This window comes from Chironomus tepperi, unplaced genomic scaffold, assembly GCF_022539635.2.
Source record: "Chironomus tepperi strain 1889 unplaced genomic scaffold, CSIRO-AGI_Ctep_v1 contig_37, whole genome shotgun sequence".
Taxonomy (NCBI): domain Eukaryota; kingdom Metazoa; phylum Arthropoda; class Insecta; order Diptera; family Chironomidae; genus Chironomus; species Chironomus tepperi.
The window spans coordinates 1,177,614-1,204,263 of NW_027226159.1; the positions used below are offsets into that span (position 1 = coordinate 1,177,614).

A 26,650-nucleotide genomic window follows, 5' to 3' on the forward strand; every position below is an offset into this window, starting at 1 on the left:
TCTAATCACTAGTGCAATTGGGCAAAATTGAGAGAAATCACACAATTGGGAGAAATTACACAATTGGGTGAAATTTAGTGCAATTGGGCAAAATTGGGAGAAATCCCACAATTGGGAGAAATTGGGTGAAATTTAGTGCAATTGGGCAAAATTGGGAGAAATCCCACAATTGGGAGAAATTGGGTGAAATTTAGTAAAATTGGGCAAAATTGGGAGAAATTACACAAATGGGAGAAATCTCACAATTGGGCAAAATTGGGTGAAATTTAGTGCAATTGGGCAAAATTGGGAGAAATCCCACAATTGGGAGAAATTGGGTGAAATTTAGTACAATTGGGCAAAATTGGGAGAAATCTCACAATTGGGAGAAATTACACAATTGGGTGAAATTACACAATTGGCCAAAATTAGGAGAAATTATACAATTGGGCAAAATTGGGAGAAATCCCACAATTGGGAGAAATTGGGTGAAATTTAGTGCAATTTGGCAAAATTTGGAGAAATTACACAAATAGGAGGAATCCCACAATTGGGCAAAATAGGGAGAAATCCCACAATTGGGAGAAATTGAGTGAAATTAAGTGCAATTGGGCAAAATTAGAAGAAATCCCACAATTGGGAGAAATTACACAATTGGGTGAAATTACACATTTTTTTAATGCATTTATATGCAATGAATGGTATGCACTTAACGACTTTTGCCAAAGTGCAGTAGTTGGTTACTATGTGACTTGCTAAAATGTTTTAAGGGCAGTTACGATCGTGTAACTCTGCTTTTTCCAAAATAAATAAATTAACAAATGTCTTCATACCCACTCATAAAATTATTAAGCAAGTTTTGATTTTTTCATGTACGTTAAATGGTTATTGTTAACTAGACATTAACTAGACATAAGTACTGTACACATGTCTAGTTAAATGGAACGTTCCAAAAATGTCATTAGTCTAAGATACGGATAGTTACATAGGCTAGTTTATTGGAAAGTAACTAGCCATTGATGGGCAAGTAAATGGCAAGTCTTTAACTAGATGTATGTCCACTCAAGCATTAATATTAATGCTAATCATATCAAGACATTACAAAATTTTTTACATTAAAATAAGTAAATCTCCAGAGTTATTTGAATTAAAGCCGTGAACAGGCTGGTGTCAAAATAATATTTATTGAATTGTAAAACAAACTACTTTTGACTTAGAATATGGGTATTAGATAGGGGAAGGTCCTTCTTAAGTTTCAGATCGATCGGTTACTTCCTGTGCTGGAACTGACCAAATAACTAACTTCTTGAGTGCAACTTTTTGCAGGAAGATACACGTAAAGTACGAAATATTCCTCTCAAGGTGAGAGTTCAAATCCTACCAATGACAACTTAATATTAAACTATTTGAACTGAGTTTAATATACTCAATTGACCAAGTTTGAACTAGTTTATATATATCTGAGTGGACACGTAACTAGTTAAATACTTGACATTTACTAGCCTTTGAATTACCAGTTACTTACCAATGAACTAGCCTTTGGAACTTGACATAGGGACGACTAATGACATATTTGGAACGTTCCATTTAACTAGACATATGTACAGTACTTATGTCTAGTTAATGTCTTGTCAACCATAACCGTTTAACGTACACGGAATTTGACAAAAAAAAAAAAAATTTTGTATGGATATGAATTTATTTGTTTTGGTAAGTCGCATAGTAACTAACTAATGCACTTTGGCAAAAGTCGTTAAGTGCACTCTATTCATTGCATATAAATATATTAAAAAACTGTGCAGAAAAAAAATTGCCTTATAAAAGTGATTTCTGATTGCACTTGCCATATGTCTAGTTAAAGTCTAGTTAATGTCTTGTTACATTGTCAAGACATTTTTGGCAAGATAAATGGCTAGTTGAATCATGTCTATTATTAGATATAGACTAGCTGTGTCCACTCGGGTATATAATAATAACATTTTTATTAAAAGTTTATTTGAATTATTACTTAATCCTTTATATGAGTTGTTAAATTCATTTGCAATTTAACTTACCTATATTTTTAATTTAAATATTATTGTTTTGTCTTGGTTTAATTTAATAAGCTTTAAATAATTATTAAGTTTATTTCTCAATTTAAAGAAAACGCTAGCTGACCGGCTTAGAATAAGCAAGATGATTTTACAAAAGTAAAAACGTTTTCCTGCTTTTCGTAAAGAAATCCAATTGGGTGAAACACACAATTGGGTATGTTGCACCCAAGTGGGCCCAATTGGGCGAATGTGACACACATAATCGGGCCCACTTGGGCGGAATTGTGTCGGGTGGGTGACCCGCACCCTTTTGTTTAATGCTCGCTACGTTACTTGTAATCCGATTTCGAATTTAAATCGAAAATTTATTTATGAGGATTTCGTGCATTGCATTGCTGGTTAAATGGTGATGGTAAAAAAGATTTTCTGTTGGATTTTCAGGATGATTTTATAGGATATATATTGGAATTTAAAGAGAAAGAGATAAAAGGGGTTGTGCATAAATGACGATCATATGTTTATGTTTTTAGGCACTAGCATTTTTATACTTAGAGCATCAAGGACCTTCGAATTCTCAAATTTCAGTTCAGTATCGAGACATATTATTAGCATTTAAATGTCTTGCTGGTCAAAAATGTGAGACACTAAGCTGAAATTCGGACACTCGAAGGTCGTCGGTTCGAATCCAACCATTTCCAAATGAATTCTTTTCCGGAAGCCGGGATCCGAAACACTTGCAAGCTCTGCGAATTTTAAAGACTCGAGTATGTCTTAAGACCTAATCAACCCTTCAATGTACCTGGTTACAATTCGTGTAATTCAGATTCCGACAAGATAATTATCCAGGTACTAGCATCTTCTTGTAGATATACCTAGCAGTCTAGATATATTTTGTGCCAAATGCCTCAAAATTACATCCAAAATACGAATTAAGCTTCTTAACATGAACGGCGAAATAGAAAAAGAGCTTTGAAAATTACTGACTTGTCTAAGGATTGAACCCAGTACCTTTGACATGTAAGACCAGCGCTCTACCATTTAGACCACATATGCCATTCCACCGCTTCTTTCTACCTTTAATATTACATCATAAATGAGCAATCCCCAAATTATTGCTAGTCTTTAAAATTGAACTTCGAACAATTTTTTCATGTTCCTTGCCCCAATTCCAAAAACGGATGCCGAGCGTTCTGCACAGAATACTAAATACTTTGCAAACGTTAAGTGAAGGGAAGCAAATTGAGTTTCTTATTTTTTTCACGCATGCTGTGCTGCTTTGGTAATTTTTAGGCCAATTTTTTGATAGCATAGAATGTTATGTACAATAAAGAAGTTACACAGCCAATTGTGAAACAATAAAGCCTCTTTTATGGTAGATGCCATGCAAGAATGATGCAGGATAAAGGTTATTCAACTCAAATGCTCACTAGGCATGTTGCTTAATGACCTTAATGCAATGCCACACAGTTGATTAAATTTCATGGACTATACTGAATAAATTGTTCAAATCCTTAATTAAATCATCTGTAAAATTATGACTATGCATTTCAATGACTCGATATAACCTCAAATTATCAATATAGCACAAACTGCACAATTTAATCTACCACAAAATCTCACCTAAATTTATAACATTTTCGTATTTCCATTTGGGTTACTTGGTCGAATATGCCACACATAAGAGGATTATTTTTAATGCAAATTGCTTCATATCAACTAGTTTTATGGAAATAAGAAGTTTTTTAGCTCTCACTTACTAAGCCACAATTTTAAACGTGATTATTCTCACACTTGTCTTGATTCAAGTATGTAGATCTGTTTCAGGGGTGATCAACCACGGCGCACAGTTTGAACAACACAAGTGTGTCACGACACACAATTTGAGCAACACAAGTGAGTCACGACACATAGTTTGAACAACACAAGAGTGTCACGGCACATAATTTGAGCAACTCAAGTGTGTTACGGCGCAAAATATGAGCAGCACAAGTGTGTCACGACACATCGTTTTAACAACACAAGTGTGTAACGGCACATAGTTTGAGCAACACAAGTTGGTCACGGCACAATATTTGAGCAACACAAGTGTGTCACGGCGCAAAATGTGAGTAACACAAATGTGACACGGCACATAGTTTGAACAACGCAAGTGTGTCACGGCACATAGTTTGAACAACACAAGTGTATTCCGACACACATGGACAACAGTAGCGTGTTGCGCAACACAGTTTGAACAACACTGCCATAAATCATAAGTAAACAAGCTAAATGAAGAATAAGAATGAATATATTGTTTTAATTTCGAGCATTAATCATCTCAATAAATGTATTAATTCGTTCCTAAAGTAGCATCCAAAAATATATAAATTTACGAGAATTTTCTCTCAAAAGGAAATGTTTACCAATCAGCAATAAAGCTGTAAAAATAAACAAACTTCTTCTATTCTATATCAACAATGCTTAATGTTTACTTTTGCGTTTTGCTGAACATACTTTTATTAAGTGCGGATGATGATTCTCATATTATGTCGACCGATGTTGCCTCTTGAGAGCATTGCAACACTAAAAATATATTTTTGTTTCCTTTATTGAGTCGAATAAATTCGAATTATTTACAATCGGTAATAAAAGATCAATGACCTGGCCATAAACTTTTATTTTTCCTATAAAGTCTAGAACACGCGACGAGAAATTAAAAGGTCAAAGGAGAAGCAAAACGGTCGTAATAACTGTGGATATAACAAACATTTGGCTGTTATTGTGTTTATTTATAAATTTTATAACACACAGTAGTCATATGTATACATAGTTATAAAGCATTTATTGGGGATTGTTTGAATATTTGCGCAATAACCATTTTAAGCACTTTGTAACCATTTTTTATTAGAATTTTGTCAATTAAACGATGAGTCTGTAATTAAATCCCCAATTCACAATTTCCATCAAATTTTATAGTCACTCGAAAATCCCTAAGCATATTAAGGGGCCGTCCTGATGAGCAGAACATGTCATTAGAAGCTAGCCCTGGAAGTATCCTGGAAGATCCATTAAGTAAGGTCTTTAAGTCTGACATTGTAGATAGAAAAATATCACAAAAAAGCTAATGGACAGAAGCTGTCGATTGAGATAATATTGTACTTGGAATGGCTAGTTCTCGAGCTAGCTTTAGGCGACATCTATAGGAGGTCATGGATCACAATTGATCTGATTGAACTGATATATAGCCGGTGAAGTAAGTAAGCAAGTGCTCAACATTTACAAACTACAGGGAAACTACTGGGAAATTGGGGACTACGTCAAATAGGCCCTAGCTTGGCCCTAGCCACACTCCTGCGCCAACTCTATTTAAACCAAAAGAAGAGCATTCCAATGAATTAAAGTTAAAGGATTTTCAAACCACATGGCAACAGCTTTGATGTCATAAAATTTTTTTGTACCATCAGAACTCTTTATGATGCTCATAAATTATTCAATATTGCTTTTTTACGATACCCCCGAGGATAAACAGGATTTGAATGAACAACATAACATTACCAATATGTACTTTAGACATTTTCGATCTAAAAAAGCGCTCAAGCCATTGCTCTGTTTACACAGCAACTCACTCTTTACTGTTCATTACTATTAATGACGTCATTTGTTTAAAATAAAATAAAAGCGAAGTCGAGTGAGGAACTTAATTTATTCGCATTCAATTATCACATTGTGACAGGATTGTTATACACAACAATATGCAGCAACAACTACGAAGAAGAATCCAAAAGTCGCTTAGATTGTTATTTATTTGTTAGGAAAAGTTTTTTGAAGAATAAGAATACGAAAAAAATTATTGAAAACAGTAATGAAATGAAAATTTATGGAACCAAAAATTATGTAGGCTGCTATGATGACAGGGGGGTATTCAGGAGGGATTGGGGATGATCATCATTTTTTTGATTCACTTCCTAATTACAAGTTCGCCTCCTTTTTGAAAATTTCTGATCAATTTTTCCATTCCAGACCAGACCTACCAACAAGCTATGATGGCTCAGGCTTACCCCCTGGTTGTGCTATGCCAGGTCTAACCCCCTGTCTATGCCAGGACTAACTCCCTGTCTATGCCAGGCCAGGCTTATAAACCTGGTTATGTCAGGTCAGGCTCATACCCCTGGTTATGTCAGTTCAGGTCTATATCACTGGTTATGACAGATCAGGTCTACCATGTTATGTTAAGCCAAGTCTATCCCCCAAGCTATGCTAGAGCAGGCCTACTCCTTTGGCTATGCCAGGCCAGACCTATACCCTGAATCTGCTAGATCAGGCCCCTGGTTATGCCAGGTCAGCCCTATTCTCCAAACTATTCTAGATCAGCCCATCCTCCTTGGCAATATTAGACGCCTAACCCCCTTCATGTGCCAGACCAGACCTGCCCCCTGGTTATGCCTCTTCTACTGTGATTCCAATATTTTTACATTTAATATAAATCACAAAAATTTCACAAACGCAAACGAAAGATGAAAAAAAATTTTTTTCCTATAAAGTTCAAAATTAATTGAGAATTAGAATCGGTTAATAATGTAAAGCCATGGCAACGCAAAACATAAACGAGTTATAAAAATAAAATGCTAAATATTTTGTAGGTAGGAAGTTTATTGCCACGATTAAGGCTCGAAAAGGTAGTTTTTTTTTATTTTATTTATTTTTACATCCTTCACAGCCGTTACTTGGCACACATACATTATCGTCTACAACCTGCGATGAGATTTATCGACCAAAAACAAAATGTCCCCCCAATGGAGATTAAATGCATAAAATAAAGAATAAAGAATGAGCTTAGACGTCTATAATTATTCGTACATAAAGGAAACTTTATATACGCTATTTGGGATGTACGTATCGTAAGTTAAATATTTGCTTGAAGTGGACGTCGGATGGAAAATATATAAAAATATCGAATGAAAAAATTAGGGGAATTTTTGTACTCTCAGATTATACAGATTAAAGAGTTTTGAGGAAATGCATGCTGATGCTGATTTGTAATATAGGACAAATGACTTTAAAGAGAGTCTCAATCTACACTGTACACGGGGATCCTGTTTACCTTATGTTGCTTTCTTTGTACATGTTGGTTTCGGAAATGGTTGGTCGTAAGCCCTACCATCCCTAGTCTGATTGTGAGGCTGCCACCCTTCAGACTAGGTGGTTTGGATAGGCTTTTACCCTATACATATCCCGGCACATAACTCGGTTGCTAGCGGTGTATTTAGCGATATCAGGGAATGCCACGAGAAGGTATACACTTGACGTTTAGTTAGCTTCGGAGTCTGACTTCGGCTTCCCCAATTCCACTGCACACGGGGATAATTGGTCGCATGCAGATTGCCCGTCATTGCAATAATGCATTGACTGTTCGTAACCCTAACTATTCTAAGGTTTTAGAGGTTAATGTACATTTACGCATAACTAGATTCATGTGGGATTTGAAACTTTGTCTTTTTGATAACATGTGATCTAGCGCTAATACCTACTAAGCTACTGTGGATTCGTATGACTATTAAGGAGTCTAGACAGTAATCAAATTTTAGAGAATCGAACTCACGACTTCACATAAGAGAAATTGAAGAAATTCGACTTTGTTGTCTGCTTAATCTGTCGTATAGCCAATGCACTAGCAGATTTACGTACATATATGCCAGAAACTCTGTTTCCCCCACAGACTATAAATATTCTGTTTAAATATTTACATCCATAATACCAGAAAACTCAAGAGTCAGTCGACACAGAAGCTAAAATATTTTTATAACAACATATTCCTATCGATTTTATTAAATACCAATTCAGTATTCAAGAGACATACGGAAATCAATAAAATACTTCAGTAACGCATGTCTTATGTATGTTCATATGCAACAGCCTCAATAAAAATCCTATATTAATAATTCAAATCAATTGTGAATAATTAAAAATCACAAATGGTGCAGATTTCACCATAAAAATGGCAAAGCATACACGCAATGTGGAACTCAATAATCTCCAGCTCCAATGAGACTGATCACCTTTGAAATGGTTGACACTTATTCACATGAAGTTTAAGACATGTGCGTTAATGTTATCACTTCCATGGAAAAAAGCTCTCTTCATTGTTGTGTCATAAAGGAAGAACAAGAAGGAATAGGAAATGTTCACATCTGTTTACGTTCTCAAATAACTTGTCACAAGTATGAAACACGTATGTGTGAAGGAATCCGAAATATTTGCCAATCGTGTTGAAATTTAATGAGTTTTTTTTTCTGTATCATTGAGGCTTTACAAGAGATAAATGTGCTACTTAAGGCATTCTCGGAAATTAGATTACTGATTTTGAATCTTCGTGTATTTCTTGTTGTTCTTCTCATAATTTATTCATCCTAATGTTTGATGTAAATTTTTAGGGAGCATATCTATTTTTAGATTCAGGAGAAGTTGTTTTGAGTTATGTATGAGAAGCTTCTTTTTTGGTGAATAATTTATTAGGCTCTGGAATTGCTATAGTTGGTAATTTGAGAATATTTGTAGGAATGGCTCAAAAGCTTATATCTAAGTAGATTCCAAAGCTCTTTTATTAACGCAAAAATGGGGGTCACCTTCAATGACATCCATATGGATCAATAAGGACGATATAATATTCTAAAGCAGTTAATAAAATCTACATAATAGAATTAACCTCGGCATTCCTATGTATCCACAAGCCAAAAAAAAAAAAAAATATTCAAGACATTCGATTAAAGCGATTCGCAAACAAGGTATCGATTTACCTTTTTTGTTAATTATATCTAGAATTTAGCCCATATCCATGAATTTTTTTTTTTCCTAAATTACAGTGTTGTTTCACCTTTTTTTGTAGTATAAGGTATTTCTTGGTGGTGAGCCATGATTAAAACCACACACTATTGTTCCGCGGCACACGACTAGCAACTGCATACTAGTGTCACGCAACACGCCAAGAAACGACATTCTAGTGTGTTGCGGCACAAGGTAATCAACTGCATTTCAGTATGTAACACCACACAGCAAGCATATAGAATGCATTATAGTAAGTGGCGGCTAAAATACGGCACAAGTCAAGCAACTGCATACTAGTGTGTCACGGCTCATGACAAGAAACTACACATTAGTGCACCACGTCACACAGTTTGCAAGCCACTGCCATATCCCATTATTATGTAAGACTGTCAATGTTTATTACATTATTTCCATTAAAACAAACTCAGGCATGTTTCGCTCTATGCCATACACTAAATAAATTATGAAGAAAAATTCTTACCTTTTTTTTCTGTCTATTCTCTTTTTTTTATTCGCATCTCATCATCAACTTTCATTCTTTTGTTTTCTTTATTCCTGTTAAGCTTTCACGTGATCGGAACCTTGATTTCAATACATAATTTGATTAACATTTTTCTTCTCCGTTCTACATTTTTTCACATCATTCATCTTCGTCCCTCAACAGAACGAGAAATTTGAGGAAAAGTTTTGCAATATAAAAGACAAATTTATTTTCATCATTTTTTGTGTGTGTTTGTGTGCATGTCGGCACAGTATGAAATATAAAATTTTTCAGCCTTAGTGTAGGCCAGTGGTGGGCAACCTGTGTGTCACGGAACACCTTGATTGTATCCCAGAATCCATTACCACACGCGACATACGATTCATGACATTTACAAAAAATTGTCGTGTCACACAACTGTGTCGCGACACAAATGTTGCTCACACCTGCTATAGACTGTGTTCCTCAATTTGTTGTTATTATTTTTTATGTAAAAATGCGACGTGATGACGAGAAAAATTGATTTATGGATCGGAAAGCTTTTTAGCTTGAAAATTATTTCATTTTTATTTTCCATCCTGTCTTGCTATTTCTATAGATTGATTTCAATTATGAGATTGCAATAAGAACAGGAAATTAAGGAAAGCAAAAAGAATTTTTTTGCTGTATTGTTAAAGAGCCGTTCATTGTTGTTTTGTGAAGGATGAATAAATTTAAATATCGAGGAACGGAAATCTTATCAAAATATTTTTGATGGGTTTTGTATGGATTTGAATGATTTTTTTTCTATGATTTTTTATTTTTTTTTATCGAGGTTTTGTCTGATTTATTGCCTGAGTTGCACAAATAAAGATGGGCCTGTCATAGAGCTTTTAAGGCTCTGCTAAAGCTCCTTTATCTATACCAAATAGAAGCCACTTCCATGTTGAGCCATGTGACGTAAATGAGACATCTTTATGGATGCTATGTGACATCATTTGGCTACCATGTGATATTTTAATGACTGTCATGTTACACCCTTATGATTGTCATGTTACATTCTTATGACTGTCATGCGACATTCTTATGACTGTCATGTGACATTCTTATGACTGTCATGTGACATTCTTATGGTACGTCATGTGACATTCTTATAACTGTCATGTGACATCCAAGTGACTGTCATATGACAACTTTTTTTATGACTGTCATGTGGCTTTCTTTTGACTGTCACGTGGTATTTTTATGGTTATCATGTGGCATCCTAATGAATGCCATATGGCACCTTATGACTACCATGTGACACTCTTATGACTACCAAGTGACTTCTTTGTGGTTATTATGTGACAAAATAGCTTTAGAGGAGCCTTAAAGAGCCTTCTTAGCGAAACCTTCTCCATTTTGTGTCACTCGGAATTGATATATCATTGAGCAATTTCCCTTCTGCTTAAAAATAAAAAGGAACAGCGATATCTTTGAAATTTTATGACGCACAAGATTTTGTCAATTCCAATATTACTCTGATAAAAATAAAAATTTGTTGTCTATTGTGCATTCGAAAATTTCATATTTTTATATTTTAAAATAATATTCCCTTTTATGACAGTTTTTTATCATGAATGCTATAAAATACATTTATAATTATATTCAATAATCCTATTTTTTCTAGTTTAGATTAGTATCCTCCCATCATTTTTGAGACCAAACAAAATGAAAAGGGGCTTTTTGGTGATCCTTGGAGTAAAATTTTGTAGAATTGAATATTTAGACCTTTATCCCTAACTGACAAAAAACATGCTTTCATGGTACACAAAGACCTATCCGGTACCTAAAATCTGCTAATTTGCATGTATGCTAATGAAAATTTTGACCACTAATCCCCACCCCAGAATACACCTCTGGCGTAGTGGTTAAAGTGCCGGCTTATCAATATTAACGACCCCGGTTCGAATCCCAAGGAAGATCTAATTGAATTTGGATCCTTTTTCGCTGTTCAACATTACAGTCCTTAAAATAAATTCACCTAAGATTTCCCACAAGGGACAAGCTCTTTATAGGACAAAATTTCCATATTGTTGGAAAATGACACGTTCATGTCTAGTTACATATTACATTTCTTTAATATTATGTCACGAAATGAAATTTTCTCATGTATTGATAGGATCCCATAAAGTTTTATATCATCAATACCCTAATTTTTTTTTTCAAATATCCTTTTTTCGATTTGACAAAAAAGGAAAAGAACGAATAACATACAAGGAGTCATGCTTGATGAGAAACAGACTGATTCATATTATGCTTATTTCTTTTTATTAAATTTGATATTTTCATTTTTTCGGAATATGTTTTTTTGAGATAATTTTGGAAGTTTTAGGTGCTAAACCTTAATCTTTTTGAATTTGTTAAGCTAAAGCCTTGTTTATAATATTGTTGATATTCATTCGGTTTTGGCATTTTGTGGATATTTTTATGGAAGTTTCTATTTACACGAATATGAACAGAGCTGGTGAAGATAGAGGAGGACAGCTTATGGAGTCGATGAAGGACAATTTGGAACAATTCAAAAGATTTTGGTCATTTCAAAATGAAATTTACAGTTCCGGAATGTACATGATGTAGAAAGCAGCCGATATAACGGCTTCAAACCGACTTGACTCTGATGTGCGTCCGGACTTCATCACATCTGTCATAATAATAGACTCAGGTGTTTTGAGGGCTGTTTAATGGCCCAGAGATCGAAGCCATAATTTAACTGGCGGCGACATTTTGGTCATGTGCCTTCTGGGATCGACATTAGCTTTAGGAAACGTCTATGGAGATGTCATGTGCCTTCTAAGGTAGCTTAGAAGCTCTCAAAGGAGGTATATGGATTACAATTGATCAGTACGACCAGCAAAGTAGGTAAGTCGTGCCTTCCGAGAATATAATTGAATTTTAAGGCCTTGTCCCCTATTTGTAGCATTTGACAAACTCAGACAGTACCCTGTCAAATTTATGACGTCAGCAAAGCATGTGCAGCATAAAATTACTAAAATAATTCTCAAAAACACAAATTAATCATCCTCAAATCCAAAAAAACTTAATAATCTTCAACCTAAAATTACCAAAAAGTCTCAAAGCTCAAGCGTCGTCTAAAATTCCAAAAGATGCTTTAAGCATTTGAACTTTTCAAATTTTCATATTTTCTATTTATTTTTATGGACATTCCCAAAAGCATGCTCATCTCTTGAACTTTTAGATTATTGTCTGAAGATAACCATTCATATCCGAAATTATTATAAAAAGTATGACATGAGTCAAGGATGTCAGGAAATCATAGTTGAGAAACTTTTTTTCTCACAGGAAAATCCTAAAGAATAAGCAAAATGTAATCTAAAAAAATTCTTCCGACAGCTATTACTGAATAAAGTCGGTTGTAGTTTCATCAGATAAGAATGAGGGTTTGTTGATGAGTGATGAGCATCAGGAAGGGTGTTTTTGGCACTTTATCTGCTCTGTTGCAATTTTAATATACAAAATGAAGATGAAGCATTGCCTTGCATTTATCTAAATTGAACAAATCGGGTAAAAAAGCATTGGATTGAGGACAAAGGGAATCACAAGTCTGTTAATCGATCCGAAATCCGACATCATTCCGAAGTGAATCTGGCATCGAATTCGGTTTAAATTTGGCACCAAGAAGAGCACACCAGTCTGGGGTCAGTTTCTCGATGAATACACACCACCTTATGGGTAACTTCTCCGTCTACCCTTGCCTTTAGCCTAAAGAATGCACAAGAAAATGTACCAAGTTTAGGTGTAGAGGCAGATGTATACCAGCTCCAGTCTCCAAGAGTGGCTTTGACTTGGTGCCAGCCAAATCTGATGCCAGAATGACTCCGACTTGGTGGCAGCCAAATCCGACGCCAGAGTCAAGTCGACCTGGTTCCGAATTTTGAATCGATTACCCCACTTGTGCTTTTCGGGTGATTCCCTTTCCTCCCTTAATCAAAAGTGCTGCATTATGATCGAATCCTCCCAAAGAAATAGTTCTAAACTTGATATTCATCTTCATTTCCTACTTTTTCATAATTGAGAAGAAGCACTAATGCAGAATAAGTTTCAAAAAAATGTTAAATGTCAAACTCAAATTTTGTTCATGATGAAAAATGCTTGAGATTCTGTAAAACTTCTACGAAAAATGCTCCATAAATTTAATGGACAAATGGTCTGTCTTAATAATCATGCAAGTAGCTTTAATGCAAAAATGTTGATGCTTTAAAACTTCGCCTTGTTCATTTAAAATGTGATGAGATATAAAATTTTCAACTTTATGAACATGAAGAAGACACGATTGTGCTTGAAAAAACAAACATGACTTTATATTTCTGTGGGTGCCTTGTCCCATGTTGGTTCATGGGAATGAAAAAGCAGACTAGAAGCCAAACAAGCAACCAAAGAAACTTTTACAGGACAGCAGCACATAGTAAGCACAGACATCAGCAGTATGCAAGGAATTGATTGTAAAAATGGCAGTTTTAGAATGGAATCACGAAATTAACAAAGATAATAAACTAGGAGCTCATGAAAAAGACTATAGACAAATGGAGAGAATATTAACACACTTAACAGAAAGGATGTGACATTAACAAGACTAAGACTAGGACATACTCGACTAACGACATGGTCACTTAATTGAACGGACAAATCACCGACTTGTAGCTGCGCAGAGATGCTTACTGTTTCATCTGTTCAGCTGCAACTTTAATAAACGACTCCAAGATTCACAAAGTAAGCTTTGAAACGTTGGCAAAGGACAGTAGGGATGACATTGAACTTAAATTATAGAATCCTACATAAAAGAAAGATCTTTACTGACTTGATTTGAGCCACACCAGATATGTTATCACTCAAAAATGTAAATCAAAAAATGAAAAATGTAAAGAATGAAGCATAAAAGGTTGATTTTACGCCGATTGGAAAGGTTTGAGTTGTACGTTTCCACACGGCTTTTTCCTTTACAGAAATAAGAAGAAGAAAAAAACAGAATCAGTAAAGGTCCTTCAATTTTATTTCGGACCATAATAAAGATAATAATAATAATAATAATAATAATAAAATTTTCAACTTTATGAACATGAAGAAGACACGATTGTGCTTGAAAAACTTTTATAATAGTATTTTCATATTTCTACTTCCTTATCCCGAACAGTACAAGGTGTTCGATAAGGGATCGCTTAGGTTGCTTTATTGACATTAAGACGCGAAGTTGTCCTGACGTCACCGTAATGCCTGAATTTGACTCACTTTTCTGTTAAAAAATGCAGTTCACAATGTGTCGCTCGGGTTAGATTTTCAATTTTCTCAAGCTTTTCTTTTGTCAAGGAATCGTTCGATTATTACGTCAAGGAGTGATGTGAGTGTTTTCTGAAGAGATTCTGTAAGGCACAAGATATTAAGAAAGATAAGAAATTTTACTAAATCAGACTCCATTGGGCACACCGAACAATATACACTATTTTTTGCATTGTGTGCATCATGTGTTATTAGGTCATGTAACACTTCAAAATCTGAACATCAAGTCCAGTAATTTAATTAGCAGTCATGTCGACATGAATTTTTGGAGGAAGTCATGTCGACTTGAGTAATTACGATCTCTTAGAACTTAAGGTCATAAGTCACTCGACGATGATTCGAAAATTGGATTCAGGCTAGCGTGACTCTATCCTCGACCAGATTCGATAAAATCCGGTCTTAGGCTATATAAAAACAACAAACAACAAAAAATTGACAAACTCCCTAACATCAAATCCCATGCATCCAACATTTCCTGAACATCACTTCCGAACAACTTCCTCATGACTTTATGAATATTCCATTCATAAAAGTATGATAATTCTCAGGAGGAATAAGAACGGAAAACAATAAATTGTTGGAGGTGTGATAATGTAGGAAATAAAGCAGACAATGAGTGCAGTTGTTAAACTTTCAATAAATTTAATTCCTTATAGAACTAAGAAATTTATAAACCGATTAAGGAAGAATTGATTTTTCAAGGTTCTTTGACTTTTGATTGAACTTAGTTTGGTTAAGGGTAGAGTCAGGGGGTGGAGTTGTGGATTGTTGGATGGAATCTTCAAAAGGACTGGAAACTCAGGACCATCACGGACAGACAAAGCTGTTCATGAGCATATTCACAAAATTAAGCATGCTCAGTCCACAAATATTCCTAAAAATATTCCCTACATTCCGAAGATTTATAGCCCTGTCTACTTTCATCTTGTTCCTCATTTCTTCCAAAACAACAAAAAACACAGACAATTTTTTTAATGCCTTCTGTAAACAAAAGAGATAATGGACTTGATGTGCTATAAATACTTAAGCTAATTCAAGGGCTTCCTTCTACTTTGACCCAATTTTACTTTTTTTGTGTACATGCCGAATATTAAATAGAGAGATTATATTCATACTTGATGATCTACCAAAGGTGAGAAAACCTTTTCATCAAAGATTAATTTTTGATAATGGCTGGATGTTTTGTCCGAAAAATATTAGATAATATTATTATTATTATTATGATGATGGTGATTAATAGAGGGAAAGGGGTCCGAATGACGGATATTACCGTCCGTTACCGGTACCGGTAATATCCATTACCGTTACCGTTCATTTCTATGGATTATCCATTTAACAGATTTTTAACGAATTTTTTAAAAATTCATAATTAAGACCGCAGTTTATTTTTTTGTTAAGGGTAAAAAAGTTATTTTTAGACATTTTTAATTTTTTAAAACTTATAATGCTTATTATGGTCTTCGCAGTTTTGTTCAAATTTGTTTGAAAGTGTTTTAAACTAACATATATTGAGGATATTTCCAAAAGAATTTTTAAAATTGTCAATTCCAAGATATATAATTCAAAGTCAAATGTAATTTTTGGTCACATTTTTTCGCAGTGAGCATTGGATATTTGGATATATTTTACAACTTTTATTTGCTTACTGTTGAAAAAAATTACCAAAAAATTACATCTGAAAATCAGTCTGAATCAGGCTAAAACGAAAACTGACCAAATTTCGGTTAATTTTCAAATTTTTTCTTTTGGAAATTTTAAACTAGTCATGAAGTCCAATAGTCAAAAGGTTGCAATTCTCTTCTATACAAGTATTTAAAATCGTTGTACAAATAGCTTTTTTCAAAAATCAAAAAAAGTGACCAAAAATAAAAGATATTTTACCCTAAATATTCGCCATAGATATAGTCGGAATGTACGGTTATTACCGGTAACACCGGTAATTACCGGTAAATATCCGTTACCGTCAAATCCCGATTACCGGTAATTTTCGGACCCCTAGAGGGAAGGTATTAGAGTGTAATATTAATTATGTTGATTAAAAATGGGAGCTTAAAGTAAAATTGTAAAGGAATAATTAAAGATAGTCTTGGAGTTTTCTTGTTGGAATGGTGTTCCTGTAATGGTTTATGAACGATTTGCCATTGGGGATGTAGTAATAACTTTTTAGAAAAATGCATAATTTATGAATGACATTTTGCCATATAATGGAATAATCCTTGATAGATCAACAATAGAAGAATGCGTCTAGAAATTGTAGGACGTGGGTTCGAGTCCCAGTCGGAAACGGTTATTCGGAATTATAGTTTTTTTGTTAGAGCCATCAATCAAAACCAGGGGCGAATATATACCGAAGGCGAATAGGTAAGGATGGAGAAAGTTTAGGGATGAATTTCTTGAAAAATTGAAAGATGCACGGAGGACCGTAGGGTCTTAATAAAGTTATGTTATAAAAATGTTCGCTTCTCGATGCCTAGGGTACCCGATGCTAAATCCACGACTACTCGGTTTTCGACGCATTCTCTGGGAGTTTCGGTTCTCGCAAAATCTTCAACTCTAGAATTAATCAAGAATTTTCTGTATTTTGGGGCCGATAGAGCAACTTTGAACGTTATTTGAATAAGGTCATTTAACCTAATTGATCTGTACGGCCAGCAAAGGAATTAAGTAAGAGACTTCGGGATACCCTCTTTGATACTACTTATACAGATTTTCATATCAATTAGAGCTCTATTTACTACTGCAACTCTAAAGTATTTATAATAAACTTTTTAATTAAAATTATTTCAGATCTTAAATTTGCCAAGTTATAATTCATTTACTGCATCTACTTTTTTACCTCTGTTTATTCACATTAAAAAGAATTGTGAAACTAAAGTTGAACATTATTTGCAAGACCAACAAAAAACCGAAACCGAAAGATATAAAAAAATTTTATTTCCCAGTTGACTCGTTAGCCATTTAATGGAAAGCATCTATTCAAAAAAAAAAAAAAAATACTGAAGTGAAATTAAATTAGACAAGACAAATTTATCTTGTAGTTTACGATTACAAGAAGTTAAACAAAGCGCCTTCAAAATGAGATTAAATTTTAAAGCTAAAGAATAAACGTAAAGTATGTCAGAATTTTTTCTTTATGGAACAAAAAATATTTAATTTAATTTTTCTTGAATTTTTTTCTTCTTCATCTGTGTAGGTCTTGAGATTGTTTTATTAATAAATATTTATCATCTTGCCGGAAATCTCTTGGGAGTAATAAACATGATAAATCGGTCAATTTTTAATGAGGATGTAGAATTTTATGAATATTTTCTTAGTTTGAGATCTTGTATTGACTAGGACAAAATGATTTTAAGTTGGAGTTTATAGATTGCGGTTGACATCCAAATGACTGTCATGTGGCACCCAAATGACTGTCATGTGACATTCAAATGACTGTCATGTGACATTCAAATGACTGTCATGTGACATTCAAATGACTGTCATGTGACATTCAAATGACTGTCATGTGACATTCAAATAACTGTCATGTGGCATCCAAATGACTGTCATGCGACATCCAAATGACTGTCATGTGGCATCCAAATGACTGTCATGTGACATCCAAACGACAATTGTGTGACATCCAAACGACTGTCATGTTACATCCAAATGACTGTCATGTGACATCTAAACGATTGTCATGTGACATCTAAATGACTGTCATGACATCCAAATGACTGTCATGTGAATCCAAATGACTGTCATGTGACATTCAAATGACTGCCATATGACATCAAAATGACTGTAATGTGACATTCAAATGACTGTCATGTGATATCCAAATGACTGTCATGTGATATCCAAATGACTGTCATGTGACATCCAAATGACTGTCATGTGGCATCCAAATGACAGTCATGTGACATCCAAATGACAGTCATGTGACATCCAAATGACAGTCATGTGACATCCAAATGACTGTCATGTGACATCCAAATGACTGTCATGTGACATCCAAATGACCGTCATGTGACATCCAAATGACTGTCATTTTGCATCCAAATGTCTGTCGTGTGACATTCAAATGTGCATGCAACATCTAAGTGACTGTCATGTGGTATCACACATGTTGCTCATTCCTGCCTTTGAACTCATAACTTCTACATACATAAAATTCCATATGTAGAATAAACATAAAAGTTTTGTTTCACTTCTTTTAGATTTGAATAAGCTACATACGACATCTTGAGTAGAGTAAGGTACACAGATGATACAGCATTGGATAGAGTGCTTGTAAATTTATGAATCTGGTTGTGGTAAATGCATTTTCATAAAAGTCTCTTATGCACAAGCAAATAAAGGAAATTATTAATTTTGTAGAATATATAAAGGAGATATAAAATATTCTCTTAGTTTATCATTCCATATAGCTCCATCATAAACCTGTAGAATCGACATAATATTTACCTTTTTTATATAAAATTTTGCTATCAAAGTGAAAAAACAGAGGAAAAAGCAATTTTCCTTCATCTCTTTTGAATCAAAAAGTTTATTTTGCTTACAAAGCTTTACTATTTATTTTATCAAATATAATTTCATCTTCTCTTGTTGCTTACTATTTTCCTTTATTGATTTTTATTCATTCAGAAGCAAAAAAAGTTATGTAACTTTTATTTTTGCTATAAACACAAAACTAATCGACACATTCAAGAAATTATAACAGAATTGAGGTAAAAAATGGAACTTTGATGAGAATAAAGCAAATAAGAGGGAAGTTTGTCAAATTCTATTAACTGACACATGGACTAAATGGACAAGTATTTCGATCACTGAGTACTTGGGGCATCTGAAAGTAATAAAAGCAATATGGTACGGTGATGATAATTTTGTTGGATTGATTGGACAAATTTTGAATCAGATTAAATCGCAAGAGTATTTTGTCTCTGTAACTACACTTTTGTAACTACAATATGCTGCCTTAGTCAGATTCAAGTTACTAACAGATTTTGGGAAAAGTATGTTCTGTTTAAATTTAATAAAAATATTTGCACCTTGCTGTGACCCTTTTTAATGTTTAATTAGCATAGAGAAACCCAGACACAAGCTCTCAAGTTAACAGCTCTGAAGCCAATGACATAGCCAGGGAGGAGGAAGCCATGAAGGCAAGGCAATGAATATGTATTTTTAGCCAGAGTTGGTAGGACTTTAGGAGATCGAACTTCAAAGTGGAGTCCGGCCAACTCTGTTTTTGGCATGTCCCTGTCTGGCAAATTTCAATTTTCACAGGTAAAATTAAACTAAAATAACCTTAACGTGGTGCCATTAGGACACATTTATGTCTTACCTTTAACAAAATTATGGTTGTTATAACGACTAAATTGTTCTGTTCTGCAAATATTCCTGACTATCATGATCTAGCTATTGTAATATAGGAAATAAAGTGACGTTACTTTGTTGACGACAAGCAGCGTACTGATAGCACCTGGAGCGTATTGTAGGGAAATGGAAGGGTCGGGTTTTTAGAGATCCTGGACCTCCAGTACTCATCCAGTACTTAGTGATGGTAATTAACAGACCCGCGAAAGAGTCAGCTTAAAGCGTTTTCTAAGGGAGGGTTTGGATCACAATTGATCTTTATAGCCAGCGAAGTAAGTAAGTAAACACAATACGACAGGAAGAAGACAAAAAAATGAAATTTTCCTCAATAAGCAGCTCGAAGAAGTCAATTAATTTTCAATTACTCAAGAATATCCCCTAAAAATCCAAAAAAATCGATTAAATCGCCAAACTGAGCCTCAATCCTATTACTTTTCCTATATATCTATGCTCATCAAACTCGATATCACTTGGATATCACTCAAGTACATTAATAAGTGTTTTCAATTAACTGAATTGGAAAAAGAAAATATCCTTCGGTCCACTTCGGTCTAGTTCTTAATGATAATAAGTTATCAAAGTTACTATGTACAAATCTTCTTTTATCATCCCATAAAACGACATAGAATAGAGTATAAGCACTGACATATATTTTCATTTCATTGCGTGTACCATAAAATAAAGTTTCTGTCATGTTGTGAATGTGTGCAATAAAGTACGAAAATGATGAGAATGTAAATAAAAATGAACGTTTAGGATGTGCGGGGTGCTTCATACAATTAGATTATGATTTTGAATACAGCGTGCATGTGTATGATAATTTTTCTCATTTCTTCTACTTCTTATCTTTATTCAGTGTGAATCCCATTGGGAGATTTTTCTGTGTAACTTTTATGAAGTTCGTCAACTTCGTGAACAAAATTTATTTTTTTATTCATAAATTCAAATTTTATGCATGAATTTTGGCAAATATTTTGTAGACTTACAATGAGTATTAAGATGTATTTGGAAGGGAAAAGCTCACATAATGGAAAATCGAATTTCAGAAGTAAATCATGGATTATTGAATGAGTTCATTATTAAATTTAAAGTGTATTAAGGATGATTTTAATGATTTTTAATATGATTTACACTAGAAAGTCTTGTTAACTCTAACAGACAGTGAGTATACTAGCCTAAAAGAGTGTACTCAGGAATATACGTCGAGTAGCACAATGCGGCGAACCGCAGGTTGAGTCGTAAAAACGACACGAAATCCGTTGTCTAGGTGCAACAGAGTTGACATGTAGGCAGAAATAATCGGTTAAACCAAATCACGGCTCTCGCAGGTGGCCCCATACGCAGATTGCCACTTTTCGCCGATGGTCCCTTGCAGTTAAGACAGCTTCGAGTCTTTCGAGTCAAAATGAGCACAATATATTCAGGTTCGTTCAATTAACTCTACGGCCAGGGTGGGGAGAGTTTTGTGAAATAAATCAAAACTCAAAACTCAAAATGAGAGTTTGATTTAAATTCATTGAAAAAATGAGTTTGAATTTGAATTTGAATTTTTTTCATTTCAAAAATGAGTTTGAGTTTTTTTTTAAACTCAAAACTCAAGTTGAGTTGAGTTTTGAGTTTGAGTTTAAACTCAAATCCAAACTCAGCTTGAATTAAAAATTCTCTTGTAGAATTTCTTAAGATTTTTGAATACTGCAATATAATCGGAATTGCTCCTGGTTTTAAATTTGTTCCTTCATCTTTTGGTTCCAAAATATTTGAAATAAAAATTACAACAACCAATGACTTTCTGAACTTTCGTGAGAAAAATATTATTTGTTGATTCTTCTGTTGTTTGTGACTTATTGCTTGCAAGAAATTACTGAATATTATGGATTATTGCTGGTTATGATCGCAAATGAGGAACTGGCCACTTCCAGTGCTGCAAAATCTTTTTTCATGATTTTTGCCAAGCAAATATGATAAGTTGTTTGTTATCACTCAGAGTACTAAAAGGGCACTGGAACTGCCTGGTTCCTTTACATCCACAAAAAAATTTTTGTTCCTTTTTCATCAAGGAATCACCTCTGAAAGTTTGAAAATTTTTGTTGGAACTGACCGGTTCCTTTGGTACCTGATAGCTCCATACATCTGAAAATTATGCTATATGATTTTGGAACTTCATAAAAGTTGTCATTGTACAGCAGGTACCAAAGGAACCGGTCAGTTCCAACAAAAATTTTCAAACTTTCAGAGGTGATTCCTTGATGAAAAAAGAACAAAAAATTTTTTTGTGGATGTAGAGGAACCAGGCAGTTCCAGTGCCCTTTCAGTACTCTGAGTGACTAAATCCAATTCAGAACACTTCATACAATCAAATGGATTAAAACAATATTTTGTGTCATTGGAAGTGATCTGTTCCTTACATTCAGCTACTTCCAATCATCTTAGATCACGCTCATCTATGTGGGCTCCACTTCGTACAAGCAATAAGCTACAAACCACGAAAGAATCAACAAACAATATTTTCATCGTGAAAGTTCAGAAAGTCATTGGTTGCTGTAATTTTTATTTAAGTTGGAACTCCAGAGAACCAATTTGTTGGACATGAAATGCATAAATGTTTAGCAAATCATATTAATTCACACAAAAAGTGAACATCTCTCAAAATTTTTAGAAATTCATTGAATGAATTTTTTATTCAAGATGAGTTTGCTTTGAGTTTAAATTCAAACTCAAAACTCAACTCAATCTGTATTGAGTTTGAATTTTTTAAAAAACTCAAACTCAATTTCAAAAAAAAAAAACTCAAATTCAAATTCAACTCAACGAAAAATGAGTTTATTTTTGAGTTTTGATTTAACTCACCCACCCTGTCTACGGCAAAGTTACGGCTTAAATTGTCTAATTACTTTTAATTCCCGTCATCAAACTGCTACACTTAATAAGTCGAAGTATCTAATATTTCGAATAATCCAATAGGTCGGCTAATGGGATTAGAACCCGGGATTTCAAATTTAACATCTCATATCGTGACTTGCTCCTTGCTAAGTGGTTATTAAGGCAGTTTTTGTTCTTAATAAAACTGCAGATATTACCAAACTTAACTTTAGACAATATTTTTCTGAAGACGGTTACTAGCTGCTAAGCTTTTAAATTGTACAACCTTTTGTGCTGTATGAATAAAGTAGAATCTTGCGAATCGATCCTTATGTAGGAGAATCTGTCAATGCACGAGTAAAGCCTCTTATGTCGAGAGGTTTGACAACAGGCTGGATTTTGAAAACCACTTTTTTGAATTAGCAGGTTCGAATCCCATTTGATCAAAATTTTATCAATTCCAAATTTAAAAGGGAGGTACGACTGGATAGGACATTTAGTTCGTATGGAAGAATCCCCGATAAAATGTCAATGCTGGGACAGAATCACGAGTTTGTTTTACCGGCTTTGATTGAAATAAGCAAGTAAAATGTCGATCGGAAGCTCCAAAAGGTACTTGGCGTAGAACAATGATAAAAGTATATCATCTTTACACGTGGACAGCGAATTTGTATAAACTAGGTGATGGATCCAGTAAAAGAGTCAGATGAAAACCTATTGTTGTACCCATGGCCCACTTAAGAACGTAGTTGCAGTAAGTAAGCAAGCAATTTCATCAAAACCTACTCCTACAACATTCAAAATCTGATAAAACACCCAAAAAAAAAGAGATTCGCAAATAAGAAAATAAATTTCCGCTTTCGAAAATAAAAGGAATTACTTCACGATTCAATGACGATGAAAGGCGAATAAAGAAGTAGAAATGTTCCATCATTTTGAGTGATAAAAAAGAAAATAAGAAACTAAACTTTTTCTTTTGTTTTCTTCCTCATCAATTGAAACTTTTTATATTTCGCATTGGAAGTAAACAGTCAATTTTGTAGCTTGTGCTTGTGCGTCTTTCGATATAAAAAAAAAAAAAAAAAGTTATTCATTCTATTTTCCTCATTGTTTGTATGCAGAGAGTATACAGATTAAGTAATTACGTTTACTGTAAGTGTCTACTGTCTTTCGACATTCATTATATATCTTATATAAGAGACTTGCTTATCTCACACTGACTGAAATGACTGATGATGGAAATAAAAGTTTTTTTATTTGATTTTAACTTTTCATTTTCATTTATTTTTTCGTATTTCTTCAATTAGTGGCATGTTACCATGCAATTCCATCATTCTATCATCTAATCTTGATTACGTAACAAAAGGAATGAAAATTTATTACTCGTATGCTCCTCGTGCTGTCGTATATATCTTTTGTAGTCAAATACATGATGAAAATAAGGAAATTAAAATTTCTAATCTGTTTAAACTTTTTAACTTTAATTGCGTTTTTTGAGCTTATTTTTAGAATGAGGGTTATGCATGGAAATATTCAGGATTTCTCAAGATCAGACCCGAGCGACACAAACGAAGAAGAGTCCACCATGAAGCTTTTAAGGCTCTGTAAAGCTCTTTTTTCAAATATATATTGAATACAGTATTTGTGTTGCATCCAGTGGCTGACAATTTAGGCTAGTAATTCCAAACAGCACAACGTACTCGCTAGGGCATTGAAACATTCCCGGGTGAACGGTAAGAGACACATTTGCCTTGATTTAATCATGGCGACCGATTTTTATGGCGAAAGATGTGGTTCGCTTCATTGTGCCACTTAGGAAATGAGCTTTAGTGGAGCCTTAAAAGCATAATTGTAGAATTTTCTTTATTGGTGTCGCTCGGGAGAGTTATTGTCAGAGCATGAAGTCATATCGACATGAGTCGACATCCCGAATAGCACAGCGTTGCCGTCACGTTGACGCTACGTCGAAAAAAGCGCGGCGTGTCGTGCATTTGACGTAGCGGCGCCATGACGTTTACCTAAAGACGGATTTCGTCTTTTTTGCTGCCTTGTGCTATTCAGGCATTTGTATAGAAAATTTGAGTCAATTTCGAATCATTGCAGTTAAAATTGGAGTCATATCGACTTATTAACCCAATTTCCCTAAGAGCTTTATGGAATAAGTGAATAAACTCAAACTAAACATTGGGAAATTGGGTAAATAAGTCGATTTTGGCATTGCAAAATAAGTAAACGGACCTTCACTTTGAATTTGAGTTCAAAATTTCAAAATCTGTGAATCATGAAGCTTGTAATTTATTGTTAATAGTCCTGAAGCTTTCTAGATGGCAATTGATCCTGCAAGCGGTTGAACAACTTATTCAAATGGACAAAAATAATTTCGAACTTGTTAAGGGCAAGTTAATACCCACTTAATGATTAAATCTAACGTATTTTTGTCCATTCGAGTTATGGAACTAAGAGATCGTATTACAATTGGAACTGACAAGCAGTAGCCAGCGATAGAGTCAATTTCAGACGACATTTATGGAAGGTCATGAATCAAATTTCATCCTTACAGCCAGCAAAGTTAATAAGCAAGTCCTAAAAAATTAAGAATCCCATCTCATAATAATTTCCCATGTTATTCATATCAAAAAAAAAAAAAACTTTCTGAATACAGCATATCAAGTTTTTCTGTATACAGTTCATAAAATAAGAATATTATTTTTTTTTTGCTTATTTGTCATGATGATTCAAGTCATGTTTAGGATACAAAGGTGATAAAGTCAAGAAAAAGAACATTTTCGAGATTTTTATACCCTGCTCAAAAGATAAGAAACATTTGACATGGCAGACTATCTATACTGTATTTTTTTATGTCATGACAATTCTTGCATGTCATGGGCTTTAATTAAGTCATGGTGTTGAGCTTGACAATATTTGAAGGACTTTTTTTCAAACAGGAATATTGATTTAAGTTCCAGATTAAATTCGGTAAAATCTCAGTATCCTGGATGCGTGACTCTGGCATAGTGCTGTATTCGAACTGAATCCGGCACTATGTCAGTGTCACGCCGGTCTATTATTGGATTTTCGTCGATTAATTTCTTTGGTGTTATTTTGAACAGGCTTCGATAAGCAGGACATGTTATTAAGAGAACTCTGGAAGCTCCTTTGATTAGGGTCTTCAAATCTGACTATCTGGATGGTAAAAAAACTCGCGGACGACTAAAGAACTTTTGGATGGAATCTGTCTATAGAGATAGTGTTGTGCTTGGTATTGGAAATTCGAGAATGGAAGCCAGCGACAGAGCCAGCTTCAGACAACACCCGTGGAGGTCATGGATCACGATTGATCTGTACGATCAACAAAGAATGCAAGTAACAGTTTTGCGCTATTTGGAATTCTTAGAAATCATTAAACATTTCGTCCATAAAAGATTCAGTTCCTTAAACTTTCAAACTCCATTTTATTAATGCTTTCATTCATGAATTACTTTCGCTTTTTTGTTTGCGAAATAAAAGAAACATAAATTTAGAGTACTTATTCATGTAATGGCTGAATCGTGGAATGAAGCTTTTGTTGAGATTACGTAATATTCGAAGAAGCTTGAACTATAAAGCTTTTGTGTTGTGAAATCTTTTAGAAGAAATTGTTAGAAAGTCTTGAGAGATTTCGAGGAACTAAAGCGCATTTTTGATGCAGCCATGAGTAAATGACCCGAACAGAGAAGGGGCATACTCACCTACATTCTCATGAGCAAGTTTTTGTTTGTAGGGTCATTTACTGATCCAAACATTTACTTATCCTAACAGACAAGAAGCATGCTAATGAAAATGTAGGTGA

General features: G+C 34.1%; 1 protein-coding gene across 1 annotated transcript in view; it reads right to left on the bottom strand.

The window, feature by feature from the left end:
- Positions 1–26,650, bottom strand: part of LOC139098841 (neuroglobin-like) — a 127,443-nt gene that overhangs the window by 27,230 nt on the left and 73,563 nt on the right. The window lies entirely within an intron of this gene.